At 46.0% G+C, this 16,209-nt stretch overlaps 1 long non-coding RNA gene across 2 annotated transcripts; it reads left to right on the forward strand.

Annotated features, from left to right (window-relative positions):
• The first annotated feature begins 8,409 nt into the window (after positions 1-8,409).
• On the forward strand, positions 8,410-15,251 carry LOC137210495 (uncharacterized). 2 transcript variants are annotated; one of them, XR_010936580.1, is made up of 3 exons: positions 8,410-8,502; positions 12,930-13,089; positions 14,932-15,251. It is a non-coding gene; the product is annotated as an uncharacterized lncRNA (long non-coding RNA). The 2 variants fall into 2 exon arrangements; XR_010936579.1 differs by having other exon boundaries at positions 8,415-8,649.
• Positions 15,252-16,209: the final 958 nt, after the last annotated feature.

Below are 16,209 nucleotides of genomic sequence, written 5' to 3' on the forward strand. Positions count from 1 at the left end.
TGGCAAACCAGCTGGGCAGCTCCCCGGGGATGATCTTTTTAGCAACTGGTTGTTCTTCCTATAGATGAGCTGGGTTTGCAGAGCAGCCCACAGACTGTCCTGATTTATAAATAAGCCTTCTCCAGCTCCATTCAGCCCTCCCCCAAGTGCTCCAGGCAAAGCCTTTTCTAGAATTCAGACAACCAGAGAAACCTCCGAAGCCTCCGTTTGGGGGGGACGGTCGTGGTGGGGGGTGGTGAAGAATGGACAGTGCTGAGGAATGTAGGTGGTGGAGCTGTGTATGTTTGAGCTGGTCAGGACCTAGAGGGAGGAGACCTCGAAGACATGGGGAAACCGAGGCTCAGAGATGAGAGCCTGGGTCTCCAGACCCCTTTCAGTTACACAGCCCTTCCTTAGGTCCTTTGCTGTAGCCGTTTCTGTTGCCTAATGTTCTTTCCCCAGGGAGTCACTTGGAATACTGTGCCCCACCCCTTCCAGTCTTGCTTTACACTCGCATCTTCTCAATGAGACCCACCACGACCACCTATTCAATACTGCACTTGTTCCTTCCTCACCTGTACTTTCTTCTTTCTTTTGCCACAGTACTTCTCACCACCGAAGATATGAGGTCATTAACTGTTTGTTTCTACCCCGTGTTAGCTTCTCAAGGTAGGACCTATGTTTGCTTTGTTCTCTGATGATCCCAAGTTTCTGGAAAGTGCCTGGCAACAGCAGATACTCAATAGATATCTGTTGGACTAACCATATTGTTTGTCTTTCTCTCTTCATAGCTGCCTTTAATGGCAATTTTCAACTGGTCTCACTGACGTTAAAGTGAGGTATAAATATGGTAGAGGGATGATGATGATAATTTTTAGCTAAGAGCCACAATCCAATTGTTAAAGAAGAACTTAAAAACCTGTAAATCCGTTCTCAAACATTTAATGAATTGCTTTTCTGAAAACACTAGTCCCTAGGCAGCCTTTATATTTCCAATAGAAATATAAGGACACACCTACATTTTAAAATTTTCTAGTAGCTACCCTAAAAAATGTAAAAATGACAGGTGACATTAATTATAATAATTTATTTTGTTTAATCCAACACAGCCAAAATATTATCATTTTGAAATGTAATAAATATAAACATAATTGGTGAGCTAGTTTACTTTTTTTTCTCTAAGTCTTTAAAAGTCAGTGTGTATTTTATGCTTTCAGCACATCTTGATTTGGACCAGCCACGTTTTTCTTTTTCTGAAGTATAGTTGATTTACAACGTTATGTCAGTTTCTGGTGTAGAGCAAAGTGTTTCAGTTATACGTATACACACATATATCATTTTCATATTCTTTTCCATTATGGTTTATTACAGGATATTGAATATAATTCCCTGTGCTTTACAATAGGACCTTGTCGTTCATCCATTCTACATATAATAGTTTGCATCTCTGGACTAGTCACATTTTAAGTGCTCAGCGGCCACAGGTAACTAGTGGCTACAGACAGGGGTTTGAAAAGGAAAACATAGCCCTTTCCCTCTAGGGGCTCATATATGAGCCAATAACTGCAACCCTGCGGTGTGTCCAAGAATAGAGGCAGGAACTAGGTACTAAGAGGGGACCAAGGAAGAGGTCATTAGTTCTGCTTCAGGAGAGGGAAATTGGCAAAGACATGAAAAATCAGGTCACATAAGAATCTATACTTAGCAGGTAAATATGGGAGCATGTTTAGCTTTCTTTATTATCAAAGAGATGAATTAAACTAAAGTCATAGTTTTATTTGATACAATTAAATTAGTAAGAATGAAAACTAAGGAGGTTGGTACACATGAATGGCTAGTGGCGGTGACAGTGATACAGCACTTTTGGGAATATGTCTCAAGCACCAAAAGAGACCCTTATATACTTTACTCAATAAAACCCATTTCTGGGAATTCATCTTTAAAAATAATTCAGGGCTCCCCTGGTGGCGCAGTGGTTGAGAATCCGCCTGCCGATGCAGGGGACACGGGTTCGTGCCCTGGTCTGGGAAGATCCCACATGCTGCGGAGCGGCTGGGCCCGTGAGCCATGGCCGCTGAGCCTGCGTGTCCGGAGCCTGTGCTCCACAACGGGAGAGGCCAAAACAGTGACAGGCCCGCGTACCGCAAAAAAAAATTCAAAATGAAGGGAAAAAAGACAATACGTGACATTGCTCATTTTAACGTTACTTAAAAACCAAAAAACTGAAAATGACTTAATGGACAGTAAAAGGTTTACCTCCATTTGGAAGACTATCTTGGAGAAAACGTACCAACCCGGGAAATGCTATTGTTACTATGATAAGGGAAAACAAGTTGAACCTAACATTATATCTATTTAATGCCTGTAACTCTATAAACATTACCCAAGCATCCTCAGAAAAACTGTGAGGGAACATGGAATGATTTTCTTGTATGGTGAGATTGTGGCCATTAAAAATTTCCCACGTTTTATCTGGTTTTGGAAAATTATCTAACATCTGAGTAGCATTCTCTTATCTGACTATCCCCTATTAACTGGATGATTGGGTTACTACTGAGTTTTTTATTGTTATAAAGCAAAGCTTCCAGCAGCATCCTTGTTAGCTGTCTTTGTGCACGCGCTTAATTATTTCTTCAGTTTACATTCCTGTACTGAAATTGGTGAGTAAATAGATTGCACAATAAAAAGTTTTAAAAAAGGAAATTGTTTTTAAAAAAGAAAAGCGGCAGCAGGACTTCCCTGGCTGTCCAGCGGTTAGGACTCCGAGCTTCCCCTGCAGGGGGCGTGGGTTCAGTCCCTGGTTGGGGAACCAAGCTCCCGTGTGCTGCTCGGTGTGGCCAAAAAAAAGAAAGAAAGAAAGAAAGGAAAGGAGAGGAACAAATTATAAGCAAATGATATGGTGATGGCCTCCTCACTCTTTCTGCCTCTCCAACTAACCCTACTCCCAGGGGCATCACTGCTAACATTCCCCTGGATAGCCTCCCGGAACCTTCTCCTAGATTCAGGCAAGCGTCCTTGTCCACTTATCCCCCTCATTCTACACTCACATGCACACACATTGCTTAAGGCTTTTGATTTGTAATGTCCATTTATCTTCCAGAAAGATTCTTCCTCTCATTTCCGCTTGTTTCTGTCTCTGACCCTGTTGCAGAGTTGCCACTGCAAAGCACTGTGCCAGCTGCTGTGGGATATCGGCTCATCCTGGCTTTCGAGCTCTCTGAGGCAGGGCGGAGAAGGTTTGCAGCTGCAGGGGGAGGTGTTTCTGCATTGTGGCGTGTATTGGAAGCGACGCTCAGACCCGATTCTCATTCGGTTTTCACCCAGCGCATGTGTCACGAGGACAGGTAGGCACTGAGAGGCTTCAGAGACAGGTGTGGGCTCCTTGAGGGATGTAATGTACCACCTCCACCTCGACAGAGCTTCCTGCTTCTTCATCATGAGGCTCGTGTGGAAGAAAAGAGAAAGAACAGGAGGACATAGTATCCCAGATCCTAACGCTGAGAGGGCTGGTTCCAGGGCAGAGGCAGGGAGCTCTGAGGCCAAGGCTACTGAGAAGAGGTGACCATATCATTTATTGTCCAAATAGGACATGAAAGAGACATTAATGATACTGATTCTGGGACAACAGCCATCTGGTCACCCTCCCGAAGAGGACGCTGGCTTCAGATAGGTATGCTGTTGTGGATAGAGCACTGGGTTGGAATCAGAAGGCCTGGGTTTGAGGCCCTGCCCCTCATTGGCTGGTGAGACATGAGCAGTGCCTTCACCCCCAGAGCCTGTTTCTTCCTCTGCAAAGCGAGGAGTGATACCATCGACCTCACAGGGACGTTGTAGTGAAAGAATGGGATGCCAAGCTTTGTAAAGTGTGATTCTCTGTAAACATCCTAGGTATGGGAGACCAACCCCTGCAGTCTCTCATTAGTGAATCCCCAAGAAGGGCTTTGTGGGAGAAGCCCGATTAAGATACCAGAAGAGAGCCAGTGAACAGTACTGCCTCAAACTACATTGCAATCCTCCGAAAGGAGAAGAAACACATTAACCCAAGGTATAGTCAAGGTGGGTGTAGGGGGTTGAATACTGTTCCCCAGAATTCACGTCTCCCTGGAAACTTAGAATGAGACCTTATTTGGAAATAGGGTCTAGCAGATATACTTAAGGTAAGGATTGAGAAGGGATTATTACTGCATTAGGGTGGGTCCTAAATTCAATGTGAGCGCCCTTATAAGAAGACACACGCAGAGGCGGGGAAGAAGGCCACGGGAAGATGGAGGCAGAGGCTGGAGGGATGCAAGCACCGCCCAGGAATACCAGTAGACACCAGAAGCTGGAACAGGTAGGAAGTACCCTTCCTTAGAGCCTTTGAGGGTGCACGGCTCTGCTGACACCTTGATTTCAGACTTCCAGTCTCCAAAACAGTGAGAGAATAAGTTTCTGTTGTTTTTAGCTAAGAAGTTTGTGGCAATTAGGTATGACAATGCTAGGACACTAATACATTGGTGTTGATATTAGCAAATGCCATTTACATAGCACTTGGGCCGAACCAGGCACTGTCTTAAGCACCACATGAGAATCAACTTATTTCATCCTCGCAGCGCCATGAGATAGTACCTTTACTGCCAACAGCGGCTTACAGAAGAGGTCCCTGAGAATCAGGGAGGAGCAATCACTTAGCCAAGGCCATGTGGCTGATTGGTGGCGGAGCCAGGATTTATATCCAGGGGTTTCAACCCCAAACTCCTTATCTGCACCACAGAGCTCTCCTATCTCCTTTGGAAACAGGGGTCCTCACGGGACTGCCATGGGTCCAGGAGCCTGGCTGGTCCTCGCTGTGGTGGGATTTCAGGGGGGCCACCGTTTCTTTGAGGTTCAACCCTAGGCTTTCAGCTCATGCCTTCCTGGTATATGAAGCCACATTCTCTTGAACTTGCAGGGCCGGGTGGGGCTGGAAGGGAAGTGGTCTTGGGGGTTAAGTCAACTTACATGCATGTGAGAGGGTGGGAGCAGGGGATGCAGCGCGGGGGCTTGGGAGGACATCTAGGAACGTCATCATTCCCTTGTAGGTAGCGATGCCCTGGAAGGTCTCTGTCACAGAAATCGGAAGATATGGGGACCAGTCCTGTCACCTACCAGTTGTGTGTCTGTGGAGAAGTCACTTACATTTCCCTGGGGTCCAGTTTCTTCATCTGTAGAACAGGACTCATCTCTGCTCCGCTTGTATTATAGAGCTGTGTGAATAACAGGTGGAATTCTGCTCCTGGAAAGTTATCGTATGGAAAGAATTCAAAAGACAAGAACATAAATGTGGGAAGATATTCGTGGCAGCTTCATTTATAATAGCCAAACCAAAGAAACAAACACAAACAGCTCCACAAAGGAACCAGACTATAAAGAAAGAAAGGAAACCCTCAAATTAACCTGGAAGCTATTCTGTGACATCACCGGCTTGGAAAATTGTGTAGCTATTAATAAGGACAATTGCGAAAAGCGTGTAGCTACTTGGAAGAGTGCTTGAGCATTGTTACATAAAAAGAGGAATACAAAATTGTGTCTGCTCGAAAGCACATAAAATCACCTATGAAGGTGAGGCCAGCCTGAAAGGAAACGTGGAACCATGAAGAACCAAAGTGTTAAAACAAGGAATGTTGAAGAAAACAATTCTTTATGAATACTAAAATGTTTTGACAATGAATGCAAATTAGAAAGTTCAAATAAAATATATGTGAAAGTGCATATTTTTATCTAGTGGCTAAGGGACTCTAGCTCAGACTTCTTGATGACAGGGGAGATGTGATTTGTAGGAAAATCTGAGAAGTTCTGAGGGAGAATAATGTATATCAGTCAGGTGACGACACTCGGAGCGTGAGGTTCCTGGGGGCAAGTATTATGTTCTCTACACCTCAGGGTCCTCCATGGGGCCTGGTCCGTAAGAGGCCCTCAGCTGGGAATCATATCCAACCCTCTAACAGTGATACAGGTGTGGGAGGTGGGGTAATTATTCCCATTTTACAGATGAGGAAGCTGATGCCCTGAAAAGGGTCAACTGCCTGGAGTTTTCGGCCGTGAACAGTCTGGTCAGGCCCGACCTCACGCCTCCCGCCCCCAGGTCAATGTCTTTCCAGCCCCCACAGGGCTGCTCAGTTACTACTGCAGATGGGAAGGGGACCAACTCCTCTCCATTCACCGAGGTTCCACCCCATCTCTGGAGCAATAGGTGTGGTAGGCAGAATAATGGCCCCAAAGATCCCCGTCCCTAGAATCTGTGAATATGTTAGCTCCCGTGGCAAAGGGAAATTAAGGTACATGGAATTCAGATCGCTAATCAGTTGACCTTGAGATTGGGTTATTTTGCTGGATTATCCCAGTGGGCCAAGAGTCATCACGAATCCTTATAAGTGGAAGAGGGAGGCAGGTAAGAGCGGACTAGAGATGTCAGCATGAGAAAGACTCCTCCCAAAGTTGCTGGTTTTGAAGATGGAGGAGCTATAGATTCCAGCGCCAAGGAGTACTGGTGGCCTCTAGAAGCTGAAAAAGGCCCCAAAGTGGATTCTCCCCTAGAGCCTCTAGAAAGAAGGCAGCCCTGCTGACACTTTGATTATTAGCCCAGTGAGACTCATTGTGGACTTCTGACTTCTAGGACAGGAAGATAATAAATTTGTGTTGTCTTAAGCAACTGAGTTCGTGGTAATCTGTTACAGCAGCAATGGGAAACTAATACAGTGAATATTCCTGAGTTCCTGGCTGGGCGCCTCTGAAAAGAGAATATTATGACCCCTTCTCAGTGAGGGCGATGTGTGGGCAAAGTCCCCTGTCTGTAATTAGTCATCATACTTAGTTTAACTGTTCACTAATCCAATGAGCAACTTATCCATCAGCTGTAACTAAATCATCTTCAAGCCGAGAGTCTCTTGTTTTAAGTCCCAGGTAAAGTTCCTAATGAAGTATTGTGGGGAAAGACCCTAAAGGGAAGCCTGATGAATCCTCAGGACAAGCCTCTGCCGTGGGCATTGTCATTCCCATTTCACAGATGAGAAAACTGAGGTGCAAGAGAGAATCAGTACACTGTCCGAGGTCGCATAGTGAATGGCACAACCAGGGCTTGAATCTGGGTTTGCTTTGCCAGACTCTTCCTCATACAACACTCTCTGGCCTGAGCTACCTTTTTCCTGAATGTGTTGTAGAGGAAGTTCAGACTCCCTCTGCAGAGACTCACTCCATCGTTGCCTGCTACGGTTCTGATGCTAAGTTACCACAAAGCTTTTCTGTGTTGCCTGGACATCAGCCTTCCTTTCCCCCATGGAGGTCTTGCCTCCTTAATTAGGTCATATACACTGAGAAGAAGCTTCAGCTCCTTCCGAATTCTGCTCAGTGCCAGGAGCCTGCTTTAGGGGCTCACCAGATTCCTAGCGGAGGAGAGAATGAAATCTGCCAGTACAGAAGGAGAAACACCTTTCTCTATTTTGAATCTGTGGGGAATTCCCATTCTCCTTCCCTGAAATCCCAAACCCACTTCTGCAATTGGTCATTACTGGATAGTAGCAAAGGTATGTGTATTAGCCTAGAAATTCCTTCCGTAGAAGTTTTAAAATTTCAACTTCAAAGGCAGGAAGTGCTTGGTTAGTCTTTGATGTGCATGAGGGAAGTCAGCTAGACTTTTGGGAAGGGGGTGTGAGACACACACACACACACACACACACACACACACACACCCCTACCTTTCTTTACCAAATAGGAAAGATTCTCACTGCTTCCTCCATCCTCAGATATTGGGAGGTTTCAATTCCTAGGAGACTCTCTGGCTATCCTAGGTGGGTGGAGAATGTTTCTTCAGATCTTTTGCTTTACTTTGCTCAGTAATGCCTTTCAAATAGAATTCCTGCTTCCTTCGATTGCAAATGGTGCTACAAAAAGGGCCGGGAGGGCTTCCCTGGAGGCGCAGTGGTTGAGAGTCCGCCTGCTGATGCAGGGGACACGGATTCGTGCCCGGTCTGGGAGGATCCCACATGCCGCGGAGCGGCTGGGCCCGTGAGCCATGGCCGCTGAGCCTGCGCGTCCGGAGCCTGTGCTCCACAACGGAAGAGGCCACAGCAGTGAGAGGCCCGCGGAGAAAGTACACTGGCTCCGAAGAGGGAGGACTCGGACTTCTCCAAGGTCATTCATTTAATCCGTGGCCCCGAAAACTGCTTCCCCTGTTTCCATGAAAGTTACACATGTGAGTGCTCAAAATCTACTTAATTGACAAACTGATGTGTGTCCCGGGGGTTGTTCGTGCGACCAGCTGCTTGTGAATCTGAGAGGCGAGGGCGTCAGAAGGGCGAGCGTCTGGGATATTTTAATATTCAGTATTTCCAGACTCAGCAGGCAGCAGGCTAAATCTGTCTGCTGATGGGCAGGCATGAATTATGAAACTACTCACGTAGGTTGAGAGGTCGCCCGGAGCTCGGGAAGTGCCGCCACCAGTGTCTCCGCAAGCTGCTTGGGGGAGGGGTCTCTCCCCAGTCAAGAGGGAAGGTCTGGTGTGGACAGGTCGGTGATCACAGTGAGGGTATGGCCCGCACACAATGGGGCTAGTAGGGGCTTCCCAGATTCTGGGCCTTAAGACGAGGTGGGCGTTGGGATCCGAGAACAGAAGAGGACCCACAGGACAGTCCCTGCTTTCTGCGTGGCTGGAGGGTGAGTCTGCTTCCTAGTGGCTAAGGTCCAAAGGGGGCTGACCTTCAAGGAGTCCAGGAACTAAACATGACCTCCTTCCTGACCCGAATCCTGATGCCTCCTGTGCAGGCTGTGGGCTGGGAAACAAGGTCTAATCATCAAGGGGAGGAAACTGAATGCCAGGGGTAGGGTAGGCAATGGTGGTGCTGTGTTGTGAGCCAATCCTCTGAGATAATATTTAACAAAAACACATCAATAATAACCACTTCTTGATGTTCTGTGTCTGCAGTGGTGCTAAGCACATTACACATATTTTCTCAGTTCTTCGCGACAACCCTGTTCATTAGATATTATTACTCCCACATTTACAGATGAGAGGTAAAGTGAAAACTCCAGTATCGTCATCACCATGTCTGTGGTGTGAGCAGTTGTAACTCTTAATGTAACAAGCATCTTACAAGCATTATCTTATGTAGTCGCCACACTTATTCTAGGAGGTGGGTTTTATTATTCCTATTTTCATTGCTTCCATTATACCCCAGAGGAGTCAGGCTTAGAGAGGGGAGGTGCCAGTTATCTTTTCCAATGTAGCAAATCATCCCCAAATTTAGTGGCTCAAGCCCACAATCACTTCCTTAGTTTTTAATGCAGTGAGTTGGCAATTTGGGCCGGTTTCTGCTGGGTGATTCTTCTGGTCCCGGCTGGTCCAGGGAGAGCACCTGATCAGCTAGGTGGTTCAGCTTCAAGGGATTCGCTGGTTGCAGGCTGGGGGAATGGTGGAGACTGGTCCATGTGTGTGTCATCATCCAGCAGGCTAGCCTGAGTCTGTGACTGGGCAGGAGTCGGGGGGGGGGAGGGGGAGGGGAGGGGAAGGGGGAGGGGAAGGGGGAGGGGGAGGGGAGGGGGAGGGGGAGGGGGGAGGGGAGGGGAGGGGAGGGGGAGGGGAGGGGGAGAGGAAACATGCAAGGTCTGTTGAGTCCCAGGCTCAAAACTGGTACAATATCACTTCTACTGAATTCACTGAATTCTATTGGCCAAAGCAGGGCAATGACTAGCCCAGAATCAAGAGACGGGGAGTCTAGACTCTTGATGGGAGGGGCTGTGAAATCACAGAGGAAGACTGAGTGTAGATATAGGGAGGGTGGGGAACTGGGGCCATTTTAGCCATATATCACTGGGTGGATATGGGGAATGTGTCCGGGTGGAATGGGGTCCCCAGGTAGAAAGAAGAGAATGAACAGAGTCTCCCTAAGACTTCCAGGCAACTAAGAGGTAGGTTTCTGAAAGGTAGGCTGGCGTGCCTGGAATACAGGAGGAGGAAGTTGGAGAAGTTAGGGCTGGTGTGCCATTCTGAGCACTTCGTCTAGGTTAACTCAATCCTCACAACAACTCCATGCGTCAGCACTGTGTTTACCTCTCCTCTTTCTAAGTGGGGAAACTGAGGTGTGGACAATACCCTGAGTCACACAGCCAGAAGAAGCAGGGTCAGGATTCCAACCCAGGTTGCTGCCACCACAACAGGTGGACGAAAGAACCTGGGAAAGAAGGGTCCTGGGGTAGAGTGTGAGGGCCGAATGCTGAAACCAATTTTCTTAGAGACCTGGAGACAATAAGGTGGAGATTCCTTGACACCCTCTATTTGTCCAAGATTAGGACTGTTTATTTCTGCTTGGTGGTGGGAGGGAATGAGTCTTTCTGACTCTGTGACCCTACTCATGGGTGTACAATATTGTCAAATGTATTCACTGAGAGGCTTCTGTTTTTAAGCAACAGAAACTGATTTCATCTAGCTTAAGTTGAAAATGAAGTATTTCTTAGGAAAGTACTGGGAGAGCTCACAGAATGAGATGATCTTAGAAAGGGCAAGAATAGACAGGCTGCTGGGACAGCGGTGGCAGGATTTCCTGGGCTTACTTTCTAGTTTGCTGCCAGCAAACATGACTCTGTTGTAAAGACTTCCCATCACTATGTCTTTTTGTTTATGTCTTGACTTCCCACGAGAGAGAATCTGGCACAACTTGGGTCATGTGTTTTCTTTTTTTTTTTTTCGGTACGTGGGCCTCTCACTGTTGTGGCCTCTCCCGTTGCGGAGCACAGGCTCCGGATGCGCAGGCTTAGCGGCCATGGCTCACGGGCCCAGCCGCTCCGCGGCACGTGGGATCTTCCCGGACCAGGGCAAGAACCCATGTCCCCTGCATCGGCAGGCGGACTCTCAACCACTGCGCCACCAGGGAAGCTGGGTCATGTGTTTTTACACTGGACACATTGGGTCTGGCCAGGGGAATAGCGATGTCAGTGCAGACATGGCCCTGGGGGCATCACTATGAAGCCATCCCACTCGGAGTCTATGGCTTGGTGGCGGGATTAGTACTAAGCAACACAACCTACATCTACCCGAACAGTTCCCAGGACACATCTCTTCTCAAGGAAAGGAGCAAGCCTTTCTCTCCTAGGATCCTAGAGTTCCAGAGATTCTGATCAATCTCACATCCTGCAGATATAAATTTCATCAAGAGCATTTGAATATGGTTTAATTAATTGCATTTATTTATTAATTGCCTTTTTGAGTTCAGAAAATTGTTTTCATTAAACTGTAACAATCCAAGGCAGATGAAATCTTAAAGCCCAAACAATTTTGCCATGCAAAGGTTATATTTCTATAATCGTGCTTTTCAATCCTGACTTCCTAAGTGATCAGGTTATAAAATATTTAACAGCAATTCAAAGTCATTGCTTTTGTGAGTTCATTATCTTCTAAACGATAGATGTCAGGGCAGGCAGCTCTGTTTGGTTGATTTCACAGCGTGGTATTCAAAGCTGCTTCCTTGTGTTTGCAGAGGGATGAACCTGGGTTCTATAGATGAGATTTGTATGTGATTTGCCCCAAGACTGAAAGGCCCACTTGCACAGATTAAATGAAATCCATTTTTTTAACTGGCTACTTACATTTCCAGAAGAGAACTTATCCATGGCACAACTGACTACCTTATAAATATTTTATGACAGTGATCATTCTGATTCTTGACATAAATACAATTTTTGTGGGAATGTACTCGATTCTGAGGGTATTAGGGTTGGGAATTGAAGACTCAGATACTCAACAGGCCTGGATTTGCCACCAGTCAATTCATGATACGACCTTGGACAAACAGCCCAGCATCTCTGTACTTTGTTTATTTGAATACATCAAACTGGAATTGGTAAATATCAGTTAGGAATGTGTTCAGCTACAGATAATGGAAAACCTGATAAGGGTTTATTTCTAACCCAGTAAGTCAAGAGTCAGAAAGTCTGGAGTCGGTGTGGTGACCAAAGGATGTTATTTAGGACCCAGGCCCCGTCTCTGTTCCTGTGATCAGCCTATGGTTTTGGTCCTTATTGTGGCAAGATGGCTGCTGCACCTTCAGAAGGAAGAAGGGGGAAGGGCAGAAGGCAAGGGTGAAAGGGAAACGTTGGCTGAGTTTGTTCCCCTTGGTTTTTGGGGAAGCGACAAATGTCCTAGAAGCCTCCCCAAATCATCTTCTCCTTGTATTCTATTTGCCAGAACTGAAATATGGCCACCTGGACCTACCAAGGAATCTGGGAAGGCGATTTTTTTTTTTTTTTTTAAATCTGGGTATATTGAAGCCCTGAATGATATCAGGAGTCTTTTGCTAAAGAAGAAGAATGAATATTGGTTAGGAACCTAATTGTGTTCTTTTAATCCCCAAAGGGCAGAAGGAAACTGTCATTTTATTGCTTTGTTTACTGGTCTTCTGCCAGGTGGCAAGCATTGTGCTAAGCCCTTTTCACCATTCATCTCAATCTAATTATGTTTTTGGCTGTGCCGTGTGGCTCGTGGGTTCTTAGTTCCTTGACCAGGGGTTGAATCCCGGGCCCTCGGCAGTGAAATCGTGGAGTCCTGACCACGGGACTGCCAGGGAATTCCCTCAGTTTAATGCTTACTCATGTGTATATGGTGGGTCTATAGAGATGAGGAAACTGAGGCTCAGAGACGTGAGGTAAATTGCTCAAGGTTGCAAAGTGGGGTGAATTAAAAAGTCTCTCTCTATTGGTTGGGAGGGCTGGAGGGGGTCTCAAAGTTACTCTGAATATGTTTCTTGTTGGCCTACGGAGGAGGGGCTTAAAGCATTTTTTTCTCCCTTTTTTTACTCCACATTCCCAAAGGAGGGTTGGGCTTGGGGGCTGGGGAGGAGCTCCCAGTGGCCCAGAGCCTCCCTCTGAGCTCCCATGGTGATTGCTTGGGGGTGCTAGGACTCTTGTCCAGACATGTGCCTGATGACGTCATTGATCCTTTGTAGATTTCAAAGCAGAGCTGTGGCTGTCTCTGTCGCCTCCCTACGACATTGGAGCAAGATCACTTCCTCACTGTCCCCCCACTGCAGACTTCATGCAGGCCACCTGCAGTGATGTGAGCGAAACGCGGCAGGATTCAACTGCCCCCACTGCTCTAACAAGCAGGTAACCTTGATTTTTTTTTTTTACATCTTTATTGGAGTATAATTGCTTTACAATGGTGTGTTAGTTTCTGCTGTATAACAAAGTGACTCAGTTATACATATACATATGTTCCCATCTCTCTTCCCTCTTGCGTCTCCTTCCTTCCCACCCTCCCTATCCCACCCCTCTAGGTGGTCACAAAGCACCGAGCTGATCTCCCTGTGCTATGTGTCTACTTCCCACTAGCTATCTATTTTACATTTGGTAGTGTATGTATGTCCATGCCACTCTCTCACTTCATCCCAGCTTCCCCTTCCCCCTCCCCGTGTCCTCAAGTCCATTCTCTAGTAGGTCTGTGTCTTTATTCCCGTCTTACCCCTAGGTTCTCCAAAATTTACAAGCAGCTCATGCAGCTCAATATCAAAAAAACAAACAACCCAATCCAAAAATGGGCAGAAGACCTAAATAGACATTTCTCCAAAGAAGATATACAGATGGCCAACAAACACATCAACGAATGCTCAACATCATTAATCATTAGAGAAATGCAAATCAAAACTACAATGAGATATCATCTCACACTGGTCCGAATGGCCATCATCAAAAAATCTAGAAACAATAAATGCTGGAGAGGGTGTGGAGAAAAGGGAACACTCTTGCACTGCTGGTGGGAATGTGAATTGGTACAGCCACTATGGAGAACAGTATGGAGCTTCCTTAAAAAACTACAAATAGAACTACCATACGACCCAGCAATCCCACTACTGGGCATATACCCAGAGAAAACCATAATTCAAAAAGAATCATGTACCAAAATGTTCATTGCAGCTCTGTTTACAATAGCCAGGACATGGAAGCAACCTAAGTGTCCATCATCGGATAGATGGATAAAGAAGATGTGGCACATATATACAATGGAATATTGCTCAGCCATAAAAAGAAACGAAATTGAGTTATTTGTAGTGAGGTGGATGGACCTAGAGTCTGTCATACAGAGTGAAGTAAGTCAGAAAGAGAAAGACAAATACCGTATGCTAACACATATATATGGAATTTAAGAAAAAAAAATGTCATGAAGGCAACCTTGATTAACTGGCTCTTACAAAAGGCGTGATGTTGTAAGTAGTCAAGCACACAGTGTTGGGAGCAAGGTTGCTGCCTTTGAGTCCCCTTGCCACTTCCTAGCTATGTGACTTGCAAGTTACCTGATTATTCTACATCTCAGTTTCCTCATCGGTAAAATGAGAGATAAATAATACTGCCTGTGTCATCTGGCTGTGGTGAAACTTTACATACACAAAGCACTGAGAACAATGCCTACCACCTTTGTGAGTGCTTATGTCAGATCCTTCTGAATGGCCTCGCTTTTAGCAGTCTTTGTGATTAACTTGCTTTTATAGATTCATTCTTTTGAATCTTGAAAACCGTATTTCCTGGGGTGTTTTTTCCAGTTGCTATTTGTTTTTAATGAGTCCTGTAGTTATCAATGAATGGCTCAGTTCCTGCTGTTAATGAAGAGCAAGAAAAATAATAGCTAACATTTGCGTTCTTACTCTTCTGCCTTTCTAAAATACGAATTAACGGTACAGTGTGAGTTGGGGCTCCTGGAGTTATGCAATATGGTGGCCCTGGGATTAGTCAACTTGGGAGGGATGGCTTGGTAAATAGCGAAGACCACTTTGTTTTCTTCACAGTTGGGGCGAAGCCTGCAGGTTTTAAATCCACTGTTTTCCTTGGCTTCAGCCCTACTTTTCTGTATATACATTTCAGTCATGCGTGTATATACTCACATGATGGTGAAATATGTACATTTCTCAACATGGATCACCACCTTCCGCATGCTGCCTTCCTGTCTTTCCCCAGTTTTGCAGTCCTTGCCCAGTAGAACATCATCTGGGGACAAGAGGTCAAAGCACCCCCGTTGCCATGGTATCGGGCAAGTCACTCCTCTGCTGGGGTCTTCAGCTTCCCTTCCTAAGAGATGATCTCTAGGGTCCCTTCCAGCTCTACAGTTTTCCAGTATTCACTGAAAGATTCTCTTGGACTTTGGAAGCACAGCCTGCTTGGGAGATTTTAGTTTTGAATTTTTCCTTTTGAGGATTGCCTGAATGGATTAAGCATCTTGTTGTTGCCGAAAGATACTATCAAGAAAGCAAAGTCTGAAGTTCCTTTTCCTTCCCCAAATGTGATGCTTAAATAAAATTCGGTTTCATGGCACAGACACATGGAGCAGAAATGGCTAGGGCTTCTCCTGTCTTCCAGCAGTCCCAGAGGAGGCTGTAAACAGCAGGATATCCCTTCAGCCAGATGGGCTGCTGAGTTTGGAGAGCCAGGCAGATGCAGAGAAGAGAGAAATCAGTTGCAGAAACGAGGAAAGGCTGGTCGCTGTGTTGTTGGTTTCTTCTCTAGGCTGAATATAGCCAGCCTGGAGGCCACAGAGAAGAGGAAGATCAGTCATGCTGAGAGGCTCTCAGACAGGAGCAGGTAGGCTGGGACGTGCCGAGTCACAGTTCAGGGTCTGATGGGAAAATGGCCCATTGAGTTACCTTTGATGCAAGACCTCGAGAGCAGGGCTAGCTTCAGGGAACACTAGGACAGGGCAGGGTTAGCTGGTAATCCATCCCCCTTTGGTGGCTTTGCCTCATTTCTCTTGGTGCTGGGAACAGCCTTGGCTATCCAGGGTTTCTTGCTGCCTCCAGAGCCCTTCCCTCCATGCCTTACCTAAGACAGCCTTGACACTCTTGCTTTCAATTTTTTTTCCTGCCCCCTTCCTTTCACCATCAATTTTATTAAAATTTTCCCTGGGAGATATAGCATGGTGGAGTAGAAGGAGTCATGGATTCAGTCTTGGATGGTGAGCTTGGTCCTTTTGCTCATAACAATGGAAGCTTGGGTGAGCTACTTGATTTCCTTCAGCCTCAGTTTTCCCACCTTTGAGATGGGTATAGTAATATGTAATGTATAGCATGGTTGAGAGAATTAAATGAGACACAAAGGTTACCTCAAAAAAAACCAAAAACCAAAACAACCCAAACACCAAACCACAAGAAATGTTATTTCTTCCTTCCTATTCCATCTTATACTTCCTGCACATTAGACTCTGCAGAATTTAAAAAATATGTTGATGTCGGAGATCCACCC

Source organism: Pseudorca crassidens, chromosome 17 (assembly GCF_039906515.1).
Source record: "Pseudorca crassidens isolate mPseCra1 chromosome 17, mPseCra1.hap1, whole genome shotgun sequence".
In the NCBI taxonomy this organism is placed as follows: Eukaryota; Metazoa; Chordata; class Mammalia; order Artiodactyla; family Delphinidae; genus Pseudorca; species Pseudorca crassidens.